The sequence below is a fragment of the Simochromis diagramma genome, unplaced genomic scaffold (assembly GCF_900408965.1).
Source record: "Simochromis diagramma unplaced genomic scaffold, fSimDia1.1 OVJJ01000487.1, whole genome shotgun sequence".
In the NCBI taxonomy this organism is placed as follows: domain Eukaryota; kingdom Metazoa; phylum Chordata; class Actinopteri; order Cichliformes; family Cichlidae; genus Simochromis; species Simochromis diagramma.
The window spans coordinates 4,374,968-4,399,958 of NW_024387305.1; the positions used below are offsets into that span (position 1 = coordinate 4,374,968).

General features: G+C 40.7%; 1 protein-coding gene across 1 annotated transcript in view; it reads left to right on the forward strand.

Annotated features, from left to right (window-relative positions):
- The window catches only part of xylt1 (xylosyltransferase I), a 79,590-nt gene that overhangs the window by 306 nt on the left and 54,293 nt on the right, over positions 1-24,991 (forward strand). The gene's annotated exons all lie outside the window — the stretch shown is intronic.

Genomic DNA, 24,991 nt, shown 5'->3' on the forward strand with positions numbered 1-24,991 from the left:
CATATCGTATCCCCCGCGAAAAAAAGACTGTCTCGCCGGGGATGAATGGGGTTGGCAGGCAGGTCAAACATCTCCACGCACACGGCAGGGCCCAAATGAGTGTTTGAATTGTTGTCAGTAGAGCAAAGGCTGTCTCGCAAGGAAATGATAGGATGTCAGATGCAAAGCGAGCCCTTTTTTTTTACTCTACCAGTGCTGGGAGACTGGCATCCTCGGCTGGATGCTCGCTTTGGTCTGGAGCCACACTGCACCGTTTGAACGTCCGTTTAAATGAACGCACTCGTGTCCAGACTTGAGTTTGAAATGCCAAAGCTGAGTATGAAATCTGGAGTCAGCCCTCACACACGCTGCTCTCTCCAGTGTGGAATAATAGCACAGAGGGGTAAATCCTTCTCTAAATAAGGCTGTTTTAATAGCAGAGTCAGTGGCTGAGGTTGTAGCCTATACCTGTCATGCTCTGTTTGGTATTTCAAGTCAACTACAGTTGCTGCATGGCTCAGCAGCACTGTCTCAGCAGGCCAAATAGAAACATAACCTAATTTGCAAAGTAGTTTTGGAGTGTACAGAGAGCCTGTTTGTGAAAACAGGAACAGTTTTATTGGTTGTGGCAGCGTGAATCACGAAGCACACGACAGACGTGGAGCCGAAACAAACTCCCAGACCAGCATAATGAACATCTTGAAAACAATATGAATAAATCAATAATACTAAATCAAGTTAAGTTATTGCCTGTGGGAGTGTACCCATTTACAGTCATTTAGAGAATCTAATTTCACGTTTGACTCTTTGAAAATCTTTAAAAAAAACTGGCTTCTACAAATCCAAATATTTATTTGCAGGTTCCACAAAATGACGTTTTTTGCCAGAGGCTAACACACTGAACGGTTCCACAGTTCTTCCACACATCGTTTGATTAATTTTCACAACCTGATGTATCAGATTACATTCTCGAAAACCGAGCTTCTGACTGGGGTTCTTGTCAAGCAGCTAGGTTGCCCTGAAAAAGTTGGACACCGTTGTTCCTGGCAAGTGTGCAGTAGTTTCCCTTCATAAAGCTGCCAGTCATTCATGTGTAGCCCACTCCTCATCCACCATGCAACCAGTAGATAACAGGCTTTGATGTAGTTTGATACACTGTGCGACAGCCAGTCTCTCAGAGCCGTGCACTGTATCATCTGTCTCCTCTGCAGATTTTCTAGTGATTCACTCGCTTCATGTGGTGGGACACTGAGTTCCACCTGCCGGCATCTCCGCAATGCAAAGTCACGCCGAAGCAAGGTTATATTTGAGTCAGTATTCTATTTTTTGACAGAGAATCCTCTAATGAAATATCCCTGCATTACTCCTGTGTAGACAGTGGTCCTTCTTAGTGAGTTTATCTTCTAACGCTTTATGGTTTTATATCTATTTTAATGTGTTGTACATGTATGACATAAGAGTAACAGTTGGGTGTCAAGACCTTTTTTTCCCTCGCTGCTTTAAAAACAATCTGCCAGATGTGTATGACTGTTAAAGCACATACAGTCAGCCTGTATCCAGTCAGTACAGCCTATGAGCGCACTTGCTCCATGCCTGTCGGATTTCTGCTTGCTCTCTCCACTTTGGTGGCCCCCCCGGATTCATAAATTCAACTGGTGCTCTCGGCCACATACACTGGTTAATCGCTGCATTTTTTTTTTCGCCTTGTGGCTGGTTTGTGTGTGTGTTTTTGTGTATGTGGCTTGGCATGGCAGAGTTGTCCAGCCTAAGGCTGATGCATAAGCGCCTGCTAACTGATGCTATATGAGTCACCACATCAGAGAGAGGGGATAGCAGCACTTTGATCCAGAATAGAATGAGCCACAAGCTACAGTATGACAATAGAAGAATTTCTATGTGATAACTTGTGTTGGATGGAAACATTATGCATAGCTTTGGATGTGTCATCCCAGCAGGCAGGAGCTACAGTTGTCATTAGTGGTTGTTTCCTGTCGTGTCTCTTCATGGAAATTCTGCTCGAGAGTGTAGACATTTTCTTTTCTAGTCCAACAGACACCACGGCTTTCCTTCACAAATAACTGGATTTAATCACGAGTGATATTATGTCAGCTCTGAATTTGTCTTTTCACGCACGCTGTGGCTACCTGTTAAAGATTCATGACCAAAAAGTTCTGCACGTATTAATTAGTCTGTCTTGTTTTGCCTGACATCGGTTTATTACAAGAATTAGTATCATGATTATTATTAATAGGTGCTTATTAAGGCGGTGCTGGTGATAGATGTGAAAAACTGTTAATGTGCCAGAATTAAACCAATCTACCTTCAGCAGCAGACTGAGGAAAGCTCTGAAAAGAGTCTGGCTTCACATCTGGTCGTCAGCAGTTTCTTTCCATCTGCTGCACTAGTCATATACTATCATCATCCCCATGTGCCCAGCGGGTGTCCACCTCACACATGTTGTAAAGAGTTTTCCCATTAGTCATGGTAAGACACGTAACATTACCACTGATGTACACTTTTTCCATTGTGCTGAGTTTTCCTAATGGTTTCCAATAGCAAATATGGCATTACAAACCATCTGGAGATGTCTTTTTACTGTTTTTTCAACATGTTTCCACAGTGTGGTGATGATAAATGATGTGCTTAACCTCAAATTATTATAAATTTTATTGTAATATAAAGATATTCAATACAGAGACGCATTTGGCTTTGGTGTATATCCAATTTCTTCAAAGAAGCAAAAAACAGCAGATATGTTAATCGAATTGTTTGTGATTGACAAGGCCTTGTTAGTTCTGAGTCGGAGCAAAACACAAGTTTTGCTCTCAAATTAGGAAAGAAAATTTTGGGAGGAAGCTTCCGATTGCTGTCCTGTGAGCTGTATCTCTAGTAGGGCTGCCACGATTTGTCGACTAGTCACGATTACGTCGACTATCAAAATCGTCGACGACTGATTTAATAGTCGACGTGTCGTTTGAAGCTTTGTAAGATCGCAAAAGACGCAGAAGTAGCAGGATTTAAGAGTGTAATAACGGACTGAAACAGAAGATGGCAGCACTGCATGTACAAGGATGCCAGCTGCCGTTAAACCCCGAAGAAGAAGAAGCAGCTGTGTCCCAAAATTCATAGCGCGGCCCAGCTTAGTTTCCAACAATGGCGGTAGCTAGTTAGTTTTAATATTACTCTTATTATTCTTTCTGGGTCACAAAATAAACGTTTAACATATTTTCAGGCGAGAATGTAGCTGTGTAAACCTCAAATATCTGCTCAGTTTATCAGGACACCACATATTTTCAAAAGCGCTCCGACGTTTTCGGAGACGTCTGTTACCCACTAGCTCGATAGCTAGCCGGGGGCTAGGTCACTAGCGCCGTGAGAACACCGGACTGTTTTCAAATTGTTTTCAAACCCACCGCCGTCTTTCGCGACTCAGGTTAAATATATATGAGTCACTTAGATAAATTAAAAATGTTGTTGTTTGGCTTTTTTTTTTTTTTTTTTTTTTTTAGTATTTTATTTGTTCCTGAGTAAATCGGTTTGGCTGAGATTAAAGTTATAGTTTTTACACAGCTGAATAAACATAAAGCAGACAGCTGATTATCAGAAGTGTGAGATGCTGGAGAATATACTCCGGTGTCCTGTTATATTTTAGATAGCAAGGAGTTTATTAAACTTTACCGAAACAATCTGCAAATTTCATTAAAATTGAATAAACTATCATCTTGTCTTTATTTTTAGTTAGCACCTTAAAAGCTTAAAGCTGTAAGCTAATGATAGTTATATAAGAGCAGATGCTGCTGGTGCAATAAGCTGTAGTTTTACGTCCAGTGGATGATGATCTGATTAGTCGACTAATCGCATAAATAATCGGTGACTAGTCGACTATCAAAATAATCGTTTGTGGCAGCCCTAATCTCTAGGTGCTCACATCCTTGGCCACACTTTGCTTGGATATCAATATTTTATTGTCATTAAAATGGATTTAAAGAGTGTCAGAATTAACATCAAGTTTAAAATGGAAACATTTTTTCTCTAGTCATGCTGGGACCAACGTTCATCTTGCCATCATGCACACCGCCTCACATGTACACCTTAAATTTGTCATATTTAGGAGCTTTGTTAAAATCCATTGTTGCTACTATCTATCCTCCAACTACCACCACCACAACCAACACTGTGTCCGTGATCACACTGCTGACTCACACTGACACAAATACACACCAGCACGCTCAACAAACACCCAAAATGTTGTGTGCGTGCAGGGAAACAGTTCCCCACAAACACCCACATGCACTTAGAAATTTATAGCTACACACAGAGTGTGCGTCATTTTTTTGTTTTCAAATTTCCCTTTTTGAATGTACATATACATGTAGTGCTGTAGTTTAAAGAGCAGACAGGATAAATAATTGCATTTGTGCTAATGTTGTCTATATTTATGAGCAAATGTTCATTTTTTTTTCCAAGAAATGTCCACTGCTTGTGCTTCTTGTGCCCCCTTTTGCTAGCAAACACTGGAAAATAATGATAAAAAGCTTTTTAAAAAGTGTAACACGAAAGAGCAGCTCAGATTTACACCAAACAATAGATTAAGATACAGCCGCTCACCTAACTGACAGTAATGTTGGCTTAAATCCCCCCCAAGTGAAGCAGTAAAGAACTGGCAAGTCTGCAGAGGTAGTTAAAGATTAGATTGTGTGCTGTGTTTACATTCATTCACATGTTAATTGTCATTCATGCAAATTTGATTTTTGACTGTGACACTTCGGGCATGCACTGTAAATCACTGTGAAGTAATACAAAAGTGTGATTGTATTATGAGTTTAGGGCCGAAATATTCATTTGTCCTTCCCTGAAAGTCTTTTGTTCACTTTGTGATAAAAGCTGCTTGTTCACCTTCTTCCATTTTTAAATTCAGTGCTTTCTCACATTGCCTTCCTGGCGGTATCACTTGCCCCGGCGCTACTTCATGCACCAGTCACTGTCAGTGCTGGGTTTTGTATCCTGTCAAAGCCATTTTCACAGTGGTAATTGGCAGTTAAATTGGCACTCCCCTAAAGTAAATCGTTGTAGAGTGCGAGCTATTCTGTTTTAAACAGACCTTTGAACGTACATAATTACAGTCCATGAAGATGCACTGTGTGATTTAAAAATTCAAACGTCTCAATCATTACATCAATAAAGTGTTATTTTGTTAAACCTGTAATGAGGCAAAAGTAAAGCACAGCCTGCCCGTCAGTGCATCCAACTGTGGTTGTGCTTTTACACACAGGGAGTTTCTTTTTTTAAGTGCCTTTAGTCACAGAGAGAGGTGGGAACATATTCAGATCTAAGGGAGGAAGTGTGCACCTCAGACTTGAAAGAGACACATCGAAAACCCAAGACACTTTGATGTTGAAGTGTAATTTGTATACGTGACACCGGTGCTTCTTCCAGCAACGGAAAAAACATTTTATCATTATCATAATGCAATACTCTTAAAACCCTGTCATGTTATTTCACTAAGCTGAGCCTACTAAAAGGCAAAAATGTCAGTGTCAGTGTGGCATCCTAAAACTTTGATTATGTGCTCTGTAGCATGGAGACTGAAAGTTTCATAGAATCCACAGCACAGATATTTCCCTGTTTAACACTCTTCCTAGCTCACATTATGCATGTATTGGAAGTAGAGATGGCACGATACCACTTTTTTATGTCCGATACCGATACCGATATCATAAATTTGGATATCTGCCGATACCGATATGAATCCGATATAGTGTGTTTTAATCAACAAAACTGTTTTTTTAAATAGCTTGCTGCATTTTGTATAAGTTCCTACTCAAGTTTAAAACAACAACTACACTAAAGCTATTCTGTTATACCTGTATGCAAAAAAAAATATTTCATAGTTCAGCAATACTGATCAATCTAATAAACTTAAACCTACACCATCCTCCCTATTCTGGTATTTTAAAGAGTACTTAGCGTAAATATTAAGCAACCTAACTAATAGGGTTCCAACTCCCAGCAACAACAAAAATAAATAAATAAAAAATGGGGAACCACCCCTCACGCTCCACCTCATGATGCTTAATCGACGTAATCAACCTTAATTTGATGCAGTGTGAAAAAAAATGCACAGAAATCAATTATTTTTCAAGAAATATTAAATAGATTCAACATCTTTCTTCAACAAAATTGCAGACTGCACAGATGGTACCTTCCCAAAGGAAAAAGTACTATAGCTTACTAGGGTATATTAGACTTAATAGTTACTATATACAGTAATTGACTTCTATTCATTTTACATCAAATTAAAACTTTGGGTGTAAGATTTGGATAATTATTTATTAAAAGCTAGACATTTTAAATGAGAATAAGAAAGAAAAGTATGTCTTTTTGCCCCCTTTTCCCTGTTAATGCCCTATCGGCCCCCCTGGCTAAACTTTGCTAGATCCGCCCCTGCACAGTTACAGCTGTCAGCTGCGTAGAAAAAGATCCTCGAGTAGAAAGTAATATTAAATAAATTCTAACAACAGCTGATCAAGCTTAAACGTGCTGCTGTTGTTCAGCCGCTGGTTTCCTCTTTCTGGTGCAAAGTGGGCCAAAAGCAAACAAGACAGACGGATTCCCGACAGAAAAGCCGATCAGCTGATCGTTAAGCAGTTTCATGATTGAAGTAGCAGCAAGAAGAGGCAGTCGCTTGTTAAGCTTAAAGCAGGAATGCTTTACAAACATTCAGAGATGGACTTACACACTTGCTTTACTTCTCTCGGGATAACTTTGTCAGAGATGAAATGCCGGGTTGCTAGCGAAGCTCCAAATGCTATCCAGACCACCGACAGGTCCCGCATGCCGCAGCCGCTCTATCACGTGATGCATACTGCTCCGACGTGCTAACGTTCTGAGGTGAGTTACGGCGTGTTGCAAGTTTTGTGAGGTGCTTTCGTGATATTTAATGGATCGGATTACATTTTTTATTTTTCTCCGATATCCGATCCAGTAATTTAGGTCAGTATCGGACCGATACCGATACGTAATATCGGATCGGTCCATCTCTAATTGGAAGCTTTTTCGGTGTAATCAGTTTGCAGCATTCGCTCCCTTGTCTTCCTCTTCTCCACTGACATTGTGCAAAGGAGGAACAGCCATTTAACTATTCAACAGGTGTCACAGCATGAGAAACATACTTATCAGGAGCAGAACACAGAGAAGAATGACTCACACAGTCCTGTCAGTCATCTTGACTCTTGCTTAGGAGATGAGCATCAAGCGTGTTCCATTAATTAATTATTTAACAGTTCAAAGGGATAACAGCATCATGAAATTAACTCACTGTCCGGTAGGTTTCTACTATAGTTTACAAAAAAAAAAAAACGGAATCAGCAGCAATAATTATGATAACTGTTTAATAGATCAACAAATTTATGCAAGTGCATTTCTTTTATTTATTTTCATTTTCTCAAATCTAAGAGTAAGAATGATGTTTCTTTTGTTCTGTTGGTTGGAGATGATGGTCGATCTCCATGCAAGATGACGACGCTGACATTTTATTCAATCAAAAATTAATGAAAAATCAAACTGATGAGGTTAACGTCTGTAATGACAAGGCAGATGCTTATCAGACAAGCTTCGCAGCTTTTTCCTTAATGGCTCTGTTTTGCTGGACAATAGGAATGAGAATCTAAATCTTATTCTCCCGTTTACCGAAAAACTGTCAAACGTGTCACTCCAAAATCGGGCTGTATTTTGGGGAGTCCATGAGGGTTAACACCAACTGCGGTAAACCCCTGAGAACTATATACCTGTCATTGATATTTTTTTTCATATTGCATTTGCATCTGCAACTTATTAAATGGTCTGTATTTGTATAGTGCTTTTCTAGTCCCTAAGGACCCCAAAGCGCTTTACACAACCAGTCATCCACCCATTCACACACTGGTGATGGCAAGCTACATTGTAGCCACAGCCAGCCTGGGGCGCACTGACAGAGGCGAGGCTACCGGACACTGGCGCCACCGGCCCCTCTGACCACCACCAGTAGGCAACGGGTGAAGTGTCTTGCCCAAGGACACAACGACTGAGACTGTCCAAGCCGGGGCTCGAACCGGCAACCTTCCGATTACAAGGCGAACTCCCAACTCTTGAGCCGTGATCGTTAGTTAGTTAGCTAATGGGTGCCATAGTAATAACTACAACTACAGCAATGACATGAAGTCATGAAGTCAGTGACAAAGGGGACCTGGCTTTTGCCCTAGAAAGTCCAAAACTATGGACAACCTGCCTCTTATTTATTTATTTTATTCACTTTTTATTTTTTAATTGTTTCTGTATATATTATTTCTGTGAACCTTATAATCAAGTCTTTTATTTTTTATTTTTTACTATAACAATTCAAGCTCATGCATTTTCTCAGCTGCATGAAAGCTAAATATAAACTGGATTTACTGTCAGTCCATTTCTACATGTGCTACCCAGCTATCTGTTGTTTACACAACTGCTTCCCAAGTGTTTTTATAGTACCTCAGCTAACTTTTACATTTTTTTAAAAAAAAATATGGGAGTTGTTGATGTTGCTTCAGGTCAAGCGCACTTAAATCCATATGTATTACTGTACACTCCATCAGGTTGTTCTTTTGCTGATAGTTCCTTTTTCCTGCAGTGCACACACAAAAAGTGTGAACTTCCTCCAAAAGCTATTTGAACTACAAAAGCTTTCTCCAGTCCTAAAGTGCTTTGTGAGTCTTTGTGTCCTGTGTAGATGCCGTTGTGTTGGTTATGTTTGTTCACTCATTTATGCAGGTTTTCCCATAAATTTGAAAGGGATAAAGTTGAAAGAAAATCAGCTTCGGTGTCTCTCAGTGCACTCTCAGAGTAATGTGCCAACACATTAGACTCTGTATATGGATGTGTTTCTGTGTGTGATGTGCTCTGCTTGATGCCTTTGTTTGCCTCATCTGTAAAACTGCACAATCAAAGCTCATAACTACTGTTCATGGTGCTTCCGCCACGTCAACTCAAACAAAGCTCACTATTATCGCTCATTACAGCTCTGCGTCAAACCGACATTTGCATACACAGAAATCACTACACACCACAACTTCAGACCAGCCAACTCTCCTGCATCAGTGTGACATACCCCACCCCACCCCTCCGTCACCCACCCTGCCCTTCATCCTCCCATCATCCGTTGCCTGTCGTTACAGATGGTTTCATTCCCCAACACATTAATGACGCATCATCCAGATGAATAAAGCTATAAAATACGTAGCGTTGCCAATAATCCCACAGGTAAGAGGCTCAGCAGACAGCCTTGAGGGAGGGAGAGACAGAGAGACAAACTTTGGGGGGGGGTGAAATTAGATTTATCTAATTTCGGGTATCCATGTTAATACTTAGCACATGCAGTTTAAAGGCTGAATATAAATGCACACATACACGCACAAACACGGGTTTGGACTAGAACCTCGCCATGTGGAGGGATTATTATGCCAGTTTTTTGTTGTTTTTTTTTAAATCTTGCTGTTTTTGAGTTTCAGGGTTATCCCTTTAAAAAGATCGTTTATTTTTTGTGTAAACAGTAAAGAGATGAGTGCCACCCACTGAAAAACTCAGATTACATACGTAAAAATGTTTTTTAACAAACAATGAACAAAAGCACTGCTTAGAAAAATTTTGTTTTGAGAAAACTGAATTTAAAGTCCCCGAAACTTTTTATATAACTCGTTTTCTTATAAGAAATATCAGTCTGACAAAGCTAGATGTTTGAAGCTCAGTTAAACAAAAAAAAAGTAATACATATTGCCATGCACAGTAATCAGAGATTAGCAAAACTCAAGCGGAGTCCTGTTGATTTTTATTTATTAACGCTTAATAAATTACAAAGTCTCGTGAGAGTCTTAGATGTAACTGAGAAATATTCTGCCAATTTTTTTACACGATCATGGTTGATTGGCAATTTGCTGATTAATAAAAACAGGTGTGAGCATCTCTGAAGCAGTGCTGTCTGAGAAAATAAACTCGATGATGACATACTGAGGTCATAAGCGCTATCTTAGTCTTTCTGATTTGATGTTAAAAAGCCTATTTTACATTCAGTTTGAAGAAAATTGGCCATTAAAAGACTAAACGCTGTGAGAAATTATCACCCGCTATTTTTTTTAATATAAAAATCATCTCTGCCACCGGTGCACACAAACTGTTTGAGTTCAGTTTTTGATTGATTTAACAACTCATTTCTGCAACTCTGCAGCTGGTTTCTGCTAAAACACAAACTCAAGTAATCTTTATCTTTTTTCTAAAGGAACATACAGTAAGTGATTTGCTTTCCTCCTGGTGTAGGCTGTCAAGTAGACATGATGAGAAACTGCAGGTCAGATTTTCTGTACTGGCACTCACGTCTCTTTTCTTGCTGATGTTTTGGCCTTGATGACACTGCACACTGCATATGTAGCATCTCTGTTGGATACCCTGCAGCATTCACCATGAATGAGCTTTTGCTGTGGCTCATTAAACAGTATGGAGATTGTTCCTCTTGTAACCCTAATGGTCACATCTTACTTAGGATGACAGTCTTGTCAATGAGGAAGCACATGACAGACTGTCCACTTCCCTTAAATCGTTGCAGCAACATGCAACACACTGGTCCACATGCAAAATGCAAATACATTAACATGTAATCACGCCCACACGTACTAATGACACTGACAATGAGCCAACGCCTTGCTATTTCCTCCTCAACATGCCATACACTAATCTCCATGTACTGTGTTATTGTAGTAAGACAGAGGGAGGGAGGATGACAGAAAGAGAAAAGAGCACATGGCGGTGTGGTGAAGACACAGGGTAAAGACATGATGGCTGGGTAGAGATAGGGCTATCCGGTCTGTCAGGGAAAGCTTTTGTCCTTCCAGTCCCGTAGAGCAAGAGAAGAAGAACTGACAGCAGTGCTTTTATTCCTCTTCCTCCTCCTCTTTTTTTCTTCTTCTCACAACTGGAGCTGAATGCCAACAGCCCAGAAGACTTGTCTGCGTGATTAAGAGAGAAAGTCAGAGGGGAAAGAAAAGAGAGATAGAGACATGCAGAGAAAGAAAGACAGATATGTAAGACAGAAGAAAGCTGGAAGAAGAAATGTTGGATGGAAAAAAAGAAAAGATGAACGTCTCATCCCTTCTACAAATCCGATGTCGACTCAAATCCCAGCGTAATCCTCTGGGGAACCCGGTTTGGTTTGAAGGCTTGTTAGTGTAGCTTGAGTCCCACTGGCATAGACTTCTGTGGTTGGAGACCGTTTCTGGAAACTAACCTGAGCCCAAATAGTCTCCACTCCTTCAGGGTTCAGGTCTGTAATTTTTCTCTCTGTTGGTAAAATCTTAGATTTAGTGGAAATCTGGTGCCAGACAGTGATCAGCAGGTTTTATCAACCGTAAATATATAATAAGAGCTCTGATTTGGGATTAGACTGAGGAAGATGTTTGAAAGAATAATCTCAGCTTGATGTTTCAACACAACTGACTTGGTGTGACTCCACTGGTTTACTTCTTCACTCTGACTGATAAGTTGTTCCATTAGGATATTTCTTTGTATTAACCATGGATAAAATTCTAGCATGCAAGCTCCATGCATGCAATGGGGCAGTCACCTACCTGGTTTACTTTAAATAATAAAAATGCAAGCAGGTGAATATTAAAGAACAACATCACATTATTTGCAAAATAATGCAAAAGTATGATTTAAATTCACCTATAAGTATCAGTATAATATGTATCCATTCATGTATTCTTCCCCTTGTGGGGGAGTTGTGGGGGGAGCTGGAGCCTATAACAACTGTTGTAGGGCCAAAGGTAGGGTACATTCTAGACTGATCGCTAATTTGTGGCAGCGACAGAGACAGATAACCCTTCAAACCTTCATTCAATTTAGAATTACCAATTAATCTAACCCCCTGCATGTCTTTGGACTGTGGGAGAAAGCACAAGCACCCACAAAGAATCCACGCAGACATTGGGCGAACATGCAAACTCCACACAAAATGGATGGAAACCAAGGACTTCTTGCTATGAGGCAATAATGCACCACAACACTGTGCTTCCTACCCCAAATCAGTCTTTTTTATTTTTCTCTCTTGCTTTAAAAAAATTTTTTTGCTCTTGAATGCTTGACAAACAAAGACACAAACGACAGAATAAGAAACACAAAGCTAAGCAAGCCAGAGTAATTAGGACACAATTAGGGAATTAGAGAAATGAATGAGACAAAGACAGGAAGTATTATGATTAACAAAATAAAACAGGAAATGCCAAACACAGTAACAAACAGCACACTTTGAAGCAGGAAGACAGAAAACTGGAATGGCCAGAATGGTTAAAGACTAAGAAACCTGAAGGAGGAGAACTATAAAATCAACACGAGATCATAAACATAACAAAAACCAAACTAGGACTATTATTTGTGTGAGTTTTTTCTCTCCTCATGAGTGTCCCGGTTTAAGCTTGAGTTTGGTCTCCAACAGCTCCTAAGGTAAATACCATTTCCTGTTTAACTGCATTGACCAGCTAGTTATGCTTTGGCCCGTGGCAGGTTGCAGGTAGAGTCATACATTCAACAGAGCTGAAACCTGAAAACCTGCTGTGTTGGAAATCAAGTTGATTGTATCAAGCAGTCAAGAATAAAAATAGTTGAAAAATAGTCAAATATGGTGTGATGGGGGTAACTGAGTCACATTTAGTCACAAATTGGAGAACAGTCATTACAAAGCAGAGGGATTAAAAAACAGTTAAAGGCATTTGAAAAGGAGTTAAATCTAGATATGAAAGTCTGTAGTAATTAAGAACAAGAACAAGTAATACTAAAACTTAAAATTAAAATCCACAAAGGAGTTGCTGGATAGTCAAATGTTTGGTTGAAGCCCTAGTTGTATTAATTCAACAATATTTTGAACATTATTTAGATTGCACAGAGTGGTTTAATTAATCTCTTACAAATAAATATTTACAAAAGCAGCATTAAAGCTACATTAAGGATATGTTAGATTAAAATTAATGTGGTCAGATTACACCAACATAAAGCGGTTATCTCCTGTGATAAAATCGTAAAGTGCGGCGATGTTTGAAAGAACAAATCATAATCGTGATCATGACATGTTATGCGGGAGAGTTTATTGCCAAGGTCATATTAAGTAATCCCTCACCATGAAGTCAATTGTAACAGTTCAGCTGAAGCTGCCCTTGCTGTCGGGTAGCCACTGTACAGGAAATTCTCAGGTACACTTGAGACAGCAGGGATGCACCAGTAGATGCAAACACCTACATAAAATGCCAACATGTGCATACACATTCCCACACACTCTTCAGTGTCCCTTCTGTGCTAAAGGCACGCAACAGCAGAATGCATAAAATCATTAAAATGGTCTCTGTCCTGAATCACAAAAAACACTCACACATGCAATCTGCCTCTCACAGACGTACACACCCCTACTGCATGGACACAAAGGTTTTCATCATTCTGCTTTCTCCCCTGGCTCATGCATAACATACACACACTTTGGGAGTAAATAAAATTATAAAGCACCACCTGAATAGCTGCTCTTCAGTATTCATATTAAAGCACCGGGAACAGCCGGAGAGCTGGTACCCATTACTGAACAGGTGTTTTCTCCATCAGCAGCGCATTTAGATCCTGTCTGTCCTTCCTGCCTGCTTCCACTCTGCCGAACACTTTAAGTGCAGAGCTCATGAGATTTCGACGCAGACGCTCCCATATTTTTACCATTCACCTTAAATACTCGCTCAGTCTCTTCATACCACTCTTTCACTCCCCGGTCGTCCTCTCCTGCCTCCTCTTCTTCTCCCTTCTCAAGTGGGGATGTCTTACCGCACTGCTGAGTCGTTCTCTGGTCCTCCAGACGCCGCAGGCCTCCCAAATCAGCTTCAATGAGGAGCCCTGCAGAGGCTGTCGCTGCCGGGGAGAAATTGCGGTGTAATTGAGCTGCGTGATAATAATACGTTCTTCTCTCTGATTTCCTACCAGCGGTGAATCATCAACACCATCATCATCATGCCATCACATCAGCAACGCTCCGTAGACGCTTCCACACTGCCACCGCCTGAGTTGACCTGCTCTTTCACTAGATTCTCTTTCTTGTCGATTGCTCTCGTTCCACTTATTTTATTCCCATTTCCTCTCGCTTTTACTTTCCCTCACTTTGTGCTCTCCACTACTCACCCTTCTCATCTGTCTCCAGCTATACTTCCAGTTTCTGTTCCACTTCATTGGATACAGGGCCTCAGAGGTATAGAGAAATTACACTGTACAAAAAAAAAAACATGTATATGTGTGAGCAGGAAACAGGGGGCAAAGGAAGAGAAGTTAATTAGGAAGTGTGATTGTGCAAGCGTAATATCAAACACATTTTGGATACATACTACATAAAGCATTCATGATTCTATTTCAGTAAACAGGGAAGCTTGGTCATTTTTTCACAATAGCACTTAACAATTAGCTCGAGTGTTTCATGTTTTTCACTCTCAAGACCCGAGCTCACGTGTATGAGTTATACTGTATGTATAACGGCCTCGGTGTTTCCTGCAATGGCCGTTACAGGGAGTTTGCTAAAGGTGAAAGACTGGGTATGCCTGCATATCAAAAGAAAGGGAGAGGAAAGGTTAATCCATACACATGCACTTTGTTGTAAAGGAAAAAAGAGAAGTTAAAGGGAGGTTGAGAATTTGCCAAGGCAGGTTATAGACTTGCGTGTGTTTGCGTTTATATGTGTGTTTGAGCAGGAGTAAAGTTTACACATGGCTTTCAGTGCTTTAAGCATCCTCAGGAGAATTGGCTTTCCATAGAGGAGAACCATTAGGAAAATCATTGACTGCTTATTGGTGTCAGCACTCTGCTAGTGTTTTTGTGTATGAGCTCAAACAGAGAACAATGCTGCTCTTTTTTCCTCTCGCGTGCCCCTCCAAATAGCCAGCCTGAGATTTTCTTCTTTTTTTTCTTTGTCCTCAAGTTTCTTTGCTTAATTGCCGTGGCAACTAGGCCTACAAGAACAATTTTAGACAATTCTCAGTTTAATTGGTGTATAGATGATACCTCTTTTTTTTTTTTAGAGGTCTGGGCAGAGCTTCTGTGGGGCTTAAAAGGAAGTACACCAATCCTGGCGTATACATTGGATGGATGATTTTCAGCGTGTGACCAAGTTGGTGTGTTTATTCATATTAGGCTCGTGCACATTTGCTCCAGAGGTATATAGACTGTGCAGATATAATTTTCTTAACTGCTGAGAAAGAGATTTGGTCAAGGCAATTATAATTCAGCCAGGGCATGTCTGCTTGCTTAGCACTCAAGTCTATTTGCCTAAAAGACACAAATGACTGCAATTTAACAGCAATAGAGGGGGAGTGTAATGAGTTGGTAGCTATTTGCCTGATGTGAGTGTGTTGCTGTAAGGTACAAAGAACAATCAAAGGCATAGAACTATATTTTCCCTGGCATTATGTCCAGTGGCAGTGAGGGAGATTAATAAGCAGGATTATTAGCTTCTCTAAATTATTGTGCGTTTTTTGCTAGACCTACAGTGCGTATTACATTGCTTTAACTGAAATTATTCCTGCACAATCCTGTTTAACCAAAAATGTCAAAATTGTCATATGTGCTAAATAGATAATAGCATGTTTATGAGTGAAGGATTTTGTTACCTCTGAATAAAGCCTGGCTTTCTGTTTCTCCCAGTATACAGTCTGCTTAATCTTTTCTTTTTATAACTCAAGAGCAAGAAAATTCACAAGCAGATCTTCCAAAAATGTCAAATATTCCTTGTAAATTGCCATCCTGGTTTTGATCATCCTTGTTTGTGTTTTGTTGGTGTTTATGGTAGTCCATGTCCACAAATGCATTATGTCATTTTCTGGGATTTGGTGCAAGGATGTTGCAAGAATGGCTCTTTGTCAGATCTTTGATGTCTAAGTCCACTTTTTTCCCCCTGCTGCCTTAACACAGGCAATTTTAAGACGAGAGCAACAAGTGAGACTTTATCTGCTACTACTTCACATGATCCCCTCTAGCATGTTCCTTATCAGCAGATGGAGGCTGCTCATTTAGGTCATGGAGATTTTAATGCTCAAATTTTCCATTATACCAAGCACCATCTGCTAATAAGGATTGCTTAATATTGTCAAAAAGCAGCAGAATATGTAGGTAAGAGGACCTTGAAATTAAGCTGTAGTTTGAACAGGACCTCCAGGGCTGAAAAATGAATGGAAGTGCTACAGAAACTACAGTTTCTGGAGTGGCCACTTTTCGCTGGCTCAAAAAAAGTAAGGTAATCCTCTTGGATGTCCACCAATACAACATTAAAAAGTATGCTTACAACCAAGGCAGTTGTAGTTTTGCTCTCTATAGCTAATATATATATATATAGCCCTTAATACCAACTGTGAAAGGAAGTAGCTTTTACATCTCACGCAATAAAAGTTGCAGTATTAGGTGTGTGGCCGTGACTTACAGGTAGATGCAGTGCACTGCAGTGGTTTCTGTCTTTTAGGTGCAGTTTATCCCACCTGATGACAATGCAGTCATCAAAAAAGTGAAACCGAGTTAGGTTATTCCACCCTAATTTGTGTAATTTGCATAAATGCAAAGAGTGAGTTAGCTTTCCACAACAAATGTGAGAACAAATTGCTTTTTGCAGTTTCTTCAACACAATAAAGCGACAGCATGTTATAGGTCGCTGCATTCCTCAGTTATATCTTTTTCCGTGCCCAATAGGAAGGAGTAAGAAAATCCCAGAGAAAGTACATGCACAGTAAATTATAAATGCACTGTGTGGTAAGCGTCAGAGAGATGCCCGAGATCTCACTGTTTGTTACTTGTAAGGCCTGTCAGTGTGTGCTGCATACTATATATATCATGTACAGAAAACCTGCACCTTATTATGTTTAATGGATGAGAGTTTGTGAATTTATCATACCCCTGAGTATGCGCTCTTTAAGGGTGTATGTGGGTAGGTGGATGCAGCGTTGAACGTCAGAGGTCAGGGAAAGCTTTAGTCCTGTCTTGATATGTTCGTGTGTGTCTGTGTGTGTCTATGTGTGTGTGTTCATGTCATGCTCTGCATGTCGTCTCAGCCTCCAGCTGACTCGTGATTCAGAGGACACAGGCTGCGTGCCATGCACTGTCTTTGACCCTTTCCTATAGCAGCTGTTAATATAACGCTGCAGCTGTGTGTATATTTTTGTTGTAATGCTAGTAAATATGGTAAATGGGGCTAAATATGTATATTTGCCACACACTTGTCACAATTAGTATGTAGTCATTGTGAATGATATGTGCATATTTTGCTGCTTTCCATATCAGTGTACAGCTGTGTGTATTTAGTGCCTGCTGGGTCACCCCAGGCACTCTACGCTCTTACCAATACCCTGCTTTGGCTCCCAGGGGCCCCAGAGGATTTTTGCTGGGATATGTCGACAAATTGATACTGCCGGACTGGCTAACTGCTTCTACTGTGGTTGGCACCGGCTGCGATGTACTCTGAATACCAAGCGACCATGAGCCGTAAACACGTTCTTCTGTCGCTTTGTTTCCTACAAATACGCACATAAACAACATGACATCGCTGAGCAAACCCTGACTTTCAGATGGACCCAGCTTGCGGAAAAAGCTCCAAATCCAGACTAAAATCTGGATCAAAAACTTAATCCTCAGCTCTGGGGTATCTTATCTGACTCGCTCTGGGGTATGACTTTGGACCATTGCTCCCTTCCTCATTGCACTCCCTCTCTCTCTTTCCCACTCTCCCTTGTTCTCTTATTTCTCTCCAGCTTACACTCTCAAATTTTGGACAGCTGTTTCACGATGTGAAAAAGGGGGAAGAAGCTTTAATTTTGCCAATAATGCCTCAGTCTGTGCATCTGCTATGTCGGAGTGATTAGAGCAGCAGAAGCTGTCTTTACTATGATGACAAGCCCATATGGTTTCCGTATGTACTAGTAGGCATTAGGCTAGATCTGTCACTTTCTATTAGAATTTGTTTTGCATGGTAATAGAATCATTAAATCTCCCCACAATACAGTGGATAAAGGCAATGTTTGCACATTTTGGTCTTTGATATTTTTTGGCACTCTGTTCAGTCTCATCACTGTTTCTGTTCACTGTGTTTTTGTACACTTGTATACTTCTGTATGCTGGATTACTGGGAAGCACTTTGGGTCAGCTCCTGTTGTTTTTCAGTGTATTTTAAGTGACTTGATTTTGTTGGAAGGCAATAAATGCCCCAAACAACAATGCAAAGGTCTGTGGGTTAATCCAAATTATGTTTGTGTCTGTTTAGGGAGGATAGTGGCCAGTGATTTGGTCAGTAAGGGACAGATTTTTCTTTGTGCTTTTTTAGAGTTTGGAACTCTTAAATCTAATCCCCTGAACACATACAAACACCCAACACATGCATACAAAGCAGTCTTTAGATTCATAGTGTGGCTGAACCCAGTGAACCTAGGCTATCCCTGCACTCTTAAGTAAAAGTACTCGCTGCATCGCATTCACACACACATGCACACAGGAGGCTCTGTGTGGCTCTTTAAACAGTTTCCTCTCGGAAAGAGGGAGTGTAGCTCCCGACTGGTTTCGGTTTGCCACACAGTGCATCACTGTAGCTGGCTAGCGGAGCCTTCGGCTTCTGGTCCTTCAGTTGTACCAAGAATCAGCTATCCTCCACCACTTGCCAAGGCTAACCACATAATTACTTGTCTGGCAGAATCTCTTCGAAATGGAGTGCAGAGACACAATTCGAGCTGCAAAGAGCTGCTTTAGCTGAACCCTCAAGCACATGAGACAACAAGGCTAGAGCTCAGCCTTTATAGCCCTCACTGTGTGGTGAAGATAGAGCAGGCTTTCTCAGCTTATCTCCCTTAGAAGGTCATGTATTAGCAATCTTTGGGCCTTGTAGCTCTGTTTCATTCTTATGGATCAGCACTGAGCGCAGTCAACGGCGTAACAGTTTGAAGTGCTCCGAGTTGTGGTAGGAAAGTCTGATTGGTGGTGGTTGGACTGTGGTAGATCAGGATGTGGCAGGCATTCCTCTAGAGGACTGTGTCTCTATATCAGAGTACCAGAATCGACCAAACAAACTCTGCAAAACGATTAAAGTATTTTTACTTAGTTAGTAATTTAAAACGTTGTTTTCATGGTAATATCAGGTGTATATTTATTTATCTGTGTGGCCGAGTGTACAGATGTCTGTGTCTTTTTGTAACTACAAGTGTGCAAGTGGATATGGAAGACTTGAATTTCCCCTGGCTACATCCCAACTCCATAACAGGAAAAGAAGCAGCAGACAAAACTAAGCCAGGAAATTCTTAAATCCAAAGTCTCACAGTGCAGTCAGTCCTTATGTTTTTTCCTGAGAGCGAGAATACAACTGTAAGGAATACAAGACCCAAAAGAACTTCCTTAGTGGGTCAACTAAATGAGTTTTTATATTTAACCTCCTAAGACCCGAACTCTTTCATGGCATGCATTTTTGATTTTTCTTTGCTATTTGGGTTGATTGGGACCTGATGAATTTAAAAACAAAGAATTACTAGATTTTTATTTTTTTTTTTTACCGAATTTTTGTTTCTGAGAAAAATGAGATCCACATATGAGGACATTCATTTTAAATTTTGATAGAACAGTGACAGTATAATGTCCTCGTAAGTGGATATCAGGACCTTGTAGAGAAAAATTACGTATTTTGGTCCAGGCATCCCAAAATGTGATGCCAGGTCCTGGGAGGTTAATTCACCTTTCTCTGCTTGAAAATGCAGCATTTCAGTTATATCAAGTGTAGCGTGAGTGATATGACCCTGATACTCAGAAACGAGATAAGAAAGGAGTATCAAAAGGCCATCAAGCCCAAGTTGGATTTTAATATTAACAATCAACAAATCATTACTAGATCAATAATCTAATTATTCACTAGCTAGCTAGCTGGACAGAAGAGGTAAGTCCCAAACAAGTCCTCTGTCCTCCCGACTCTCAGCGTGGAATTCCATACTGACCGTACGGAGATTTCTTTAAGCTTTTGGTCCATCTCTTAGCATCATGGTACACTAGCGTGTTTACTGCATTAAAAATTCTTAATGACCTCAATGGAGGGACCCATATCTGGTGTGGACATTCACAGAATGAATGTCGAAACCAGTTTAAAACTGCTTTCATGTGGTTATGATTATAACATCTCTCATCTCTTTCTTTGCAGTTCCTAATTACAGTTTATTGACTTATGTGCCATGCATCATATCACTCGACCAAAACATCAGCCGAAACATGAGTGGCAATAGACAAAACAGCCGTACACGCTACCAAAACTACTAGTGACGGTCGCACGGAGACATTTTACCACGACCTAACAGTCACCATACCAAACAGTCATCTGTCAGCGTGGTGTTTTAGGGCACTTACTCCTACTGACTGATCATTAAAGGGAATTGCAACCAGAAGAGAACTGTTTCTGTTCTGTGTTAGGCCCCTTCAGCAAAGCACTTAAGTCGCAGTGTATGTCCTGCTGCGCCACTGGAAAACGTGGTAAGGATTTTGCCTTGTCTGATGCTTTGCAGAAAAGTAATTTCCTCTTGTTTCCATTGAGGCTGGAGATAAGCCAGAACTCCTGCCACACTCAGAAACAACTTACAGATTATACAGAACATATTTTCTCTTATAGTAGAGAACAAAAAAACTCTCAGAGTACAACTACACACACACACACACACACACAGAGGTGTGCATAGTGCAGGGAGCCATAGGAACTTTGTATAAGGTCTCAAGGAGACACTTATGCAAAATATGATGTCACGCCTCCACACACACTGCAGACACTAACCTACATTAACATATATAAGCACATATACAGCACAGACCATAGCCATTTTAAAGTTGACAGAAGCACTTCAACTATTTATTTCCACTAATCTTTACATTTTTTTCTAATACATAAATACCGAGAAGACATTTCTTTATTTAAACCCACTTTTTAAAAATGTATTTCCACGATTCAATTATGTATTTACCTCTGCTGTATTTACTTTTGGCAGGAGCAGGTCGGAAAACTACCGTACATCATTAGTGAGATAACCCACTAAGCAAAACTGACAAGTACGAAAAAGGAAATGAAAAGAGAGAGAATGAGAGAAGAAGCAGGCAAATGACAAATATGATGAAATAAAAAAGTTTTTCGGAATAACGCTGCGTGGGAGGAGATTTGAAGTGACCTAATTAAAATGTTGGAATCCTGAGAGGAATAAATTAAGAAAATGTCAGTTAGGCTGAGCCGGAGGAGGAGAGATTAAGAGGCGCAAGCTCATATACTGTCTGATTTCTGCTCTTCTCCTCTTTTATCACTGCTGCATGGGAACATTGGTCTTTAATGACAACACAGTGAGCTGTTGTTGTCTCAGTATTAACTGCTGGAGCGTATGGAGAGAAGTTTCAGTGGTGCATACAAAAAAGAAGGATGCTGCAGATTCAGAAGGGGTTAAGGTGTCATGAAAAAATCAACTGAATAGGCTGTAACTCATCTGATATGAGTGATGTTCTGTTCTTTAAACTTCCTGAGAAAACTCTGAAATAAAAATGAAAAGAAAGGAGACAGAATGCTACGAGCATCAAGAAAATAGTCCCACCTTGCAGTTTAAGCAGCTTACGTTTCCACATCATTACAGCACAACAGTCACCGGTCTATAAGCATCATCTAGCTACTGTCCCCACTGCCATCCAGGATACATTCCCTCTGTGAGAAAGCTCCCTCCATATGGGCCCCGCCTTTTTCTGCTGTGCTGGACAGGATGGGACCATACGGATGCTGTTGGACTGCACGGATCGCGACTTAGAGCAGATGACAGCGATGGTAATGTGTCGATTGTCAACACGGGGGGAGAGAGATGGCATGAACAACGAGAGGCAGCCCAAGAGGAGGAAGGGAGGAGAAGGAAGAAAGGACAGCTGGTACCAAGATTGGTGTTAGTTAAGGATGACTAAGTGACATGTTGACAAGAGGCTGATAAGAGGACTCCATGGAACAAAGATGAAAAAGGCGAGTATCAGTGAGCCTCTGATGCCAGTGTGCTTCCATAAAGTACAAGATCTTTGATTCTACTTCCCTTTGAAGTGATCCGTGGAAATAACACCATGTGGCATGCATTAATTTCAGCACTGGGTGGAAAAAAAGAGCAAGTCAGGCGCAGCATCCCTAATGCTGAGGCTTCACAATCTTCATTGACTTGCACAGCTACGGTAATTTCCATGTGCTCTGACAACATTACACCCGCGTGCATCCTCGCACTGTTTGGCCAATAAGAACTCACTTTATTTTCAATTGCAATCAATTCTGAGAGCTGGATTCGATAAAAGTTTGAACAATGAAAAACTTCTGCTCCGAAAAGGATGTTATATCTAATCTATTGGGCAATAATCGCTTGCAAATGAACAGCAGTTTCAGTTTACATTTTCAAGCAAGCTGAAATGAAAGTAAATTACCCCCCAACACTTGTGCGCCACACTCCAGCACTCAGCCCTGCACTGTGTAATCCACGCATGGAGTGTTTGCTCAGAAAGCATCTATTTCACTGCTGTGCGCCACAACAACATCACCAGGTCATTTGTTTCAATCTAACAAGAGATGGTTACAACAGTAGGAGGGTAGTTTTTTTCCCCGTTCTCTCAATTTCTCCCCAAAACTCATGTCAGCTGGAGGAGGCTTTACATAATTTCTGTCATCATCAGTTACCACAACCTCAAATCTCCTGTGGACTGTTAGGTGTGTGGTGCTCTGCTCAACTTTACAGCAGCAGCAGCAGCAGGGTCGGGACTGGTAGTTATTGGTGATACTGTTACAATGGCTGTGGGGCTACACTCCACTTAAGCTGTCACGCCTGTAATAAACAGCAGATTTCAGTGTGAAGAAGCTCATCTGTGGGTGTGTGAGAGTCTGAAAGAGAAAAATGGAGGGTAAGCTGAAGTGTAACACGGCACACACAGTACCTAACAGGAAAACCGCTGTCTGACCATTGTGGGCTCAGGTGTCATTATCCGCATCGGCCACAGCAATCGATCGCTTTTATCCCGTGGAACGTGACAACCAAAACAACATGTTAGCGATAAATAAGACGAGACAAAATAAGAAAGGATACTGTCTTTACCCACAGGTTGGGTCATAACAGCACACATTTGTCGGCATGCATTTGCCAAATCAAATAGGTGTCTTTATTTATGTGGTTTGTTTTTTTTGAACCACCGTTTTGTCCGATCAACAACCCCTATGTGTTATTACCAGGAAATATCACCCCACTGCACTTCACTGAAGAAAGTGCACGAAAAGCTTTCATTTTATTAGCTCCTGCAGAACTTTTGAATCCACCAAACAAGGAGTTTAGATTTTGTCGTCAGACTATGCGGGGATTTATTCAAGGAACGACTGAGCCAATGGAAAGGATTTTTCAAATTCACTTTCATGTGCAGAATCTGCTTTTTGTGAAGGCTCCTGCTCTGTAGGTTGATTTGGATTTACTGGGTTTATTTAATATTCTGCAATCTGTTCTGGTTCATTTTGGTGTCGGAGTGTGAGTGGGTGGTCTCGCGTGTCCCTTGCTTGTCTCTGGCGTCAGCACCTTACAACACTACACTACGTCCTTACACAATTACACTGCCGACACTGCGGATTACTACGCTTTATGTGCACCTCTTGTTTCTGATAAATATTTCATCTTCGCTAACATTTTGCATGACCCATTTTTGTCACAGACCATTAGCCGGTTTATGACATTTTGAAGACAAAGTATTGGCTTTGAGCTAAAACTTTAAAAAGGTATAAAACAGAAGAAGAATAAAAACTGTGGGCTGTTGATTCAGAGGTGTATGTGCCACGAGTGCAAAGCCCAGATGGGAGTCGTAACTATATGTCACCCGTATTACACTATCAGCTGATGAAAACAATCATAAATAAAAATGAATGCATCAGATTTGCCACAGCAATGAGATGTTGTGATTTATGAGTTACAAAGGCTCAATTAATTTTGTAATCTTATCCTGCGGAATATGTTAACATGACTGTACTTGAAAGAAGCACTTATTCACATTTTATTTAGCAGCAACGTCATACTAATGAGGCTCGATGCTGTTTGATCATAATGATGATGATGTTGTCTGGCAGAGCTCAGAAAGTTTTTCTTCCCCCCACTAATATTTTTTAATCATTTTCTCTCATTTGCACAATTCCCTGCATGTTTTTCTCTCCTGCCGTACATCTGTGTCTCATTTGTTTCTTTTTTAGTTTCCTGCTCGTGTGTTTTTTTTTTTTCCCCCCTTTCACTTATTTTCACACACTAGCTCTGTCGCCTCAGCACTTCTCACACTGCGTGTGTCTTCTGCTCGGGGTGTGTGTGTGTGTGTGTGTGTGTGTGTTTCTTTTCGTAGTGACATTTCCGTGCCAGGTGTGACAAATGGCAGGCAGAGAGGAAACATTTATTCCCTGTGGTGAGCTTAATTAGCCTATCAGCTAAGCCTTGGCACCAGCTTGTTTTGAAAACCACACAAACACACACACGCAAGGTTGCACACGATATCCTCAAGTAAGGATCACCAACAAGTGCACATGTAGGCATGCACACAGCACACATACAGCAGACAAATCACTTCAGTATATGAACTGCACAGATAATTGGACAGTACAATTATATGATGTCTAAATCACTGCTCCAGTCCATATTTTTCCTCTCTGACTTTACATCCAGAGGGACTCAGTTGTAGCCAACCTCATCTTTTCTCTATTAAAAGGTTAAATCATTTACAAATTATAGCTCTCTTCTAGCCATTAGCATATGGTGGGTGTGTAGAGGCCATACAAGGCCAGCAGGAAAGGCTAGAGGAGAGACAGTGAAGAAAAAGCCTGTGTGTCCCTGCTGTGTGCGAGTCAGTGCAGTTTTACATCACACATCCATCTGCGTGTATCTTTGTGTTCATATGTGTATATGTGGAAACATCTGTCCATGCCAAACTG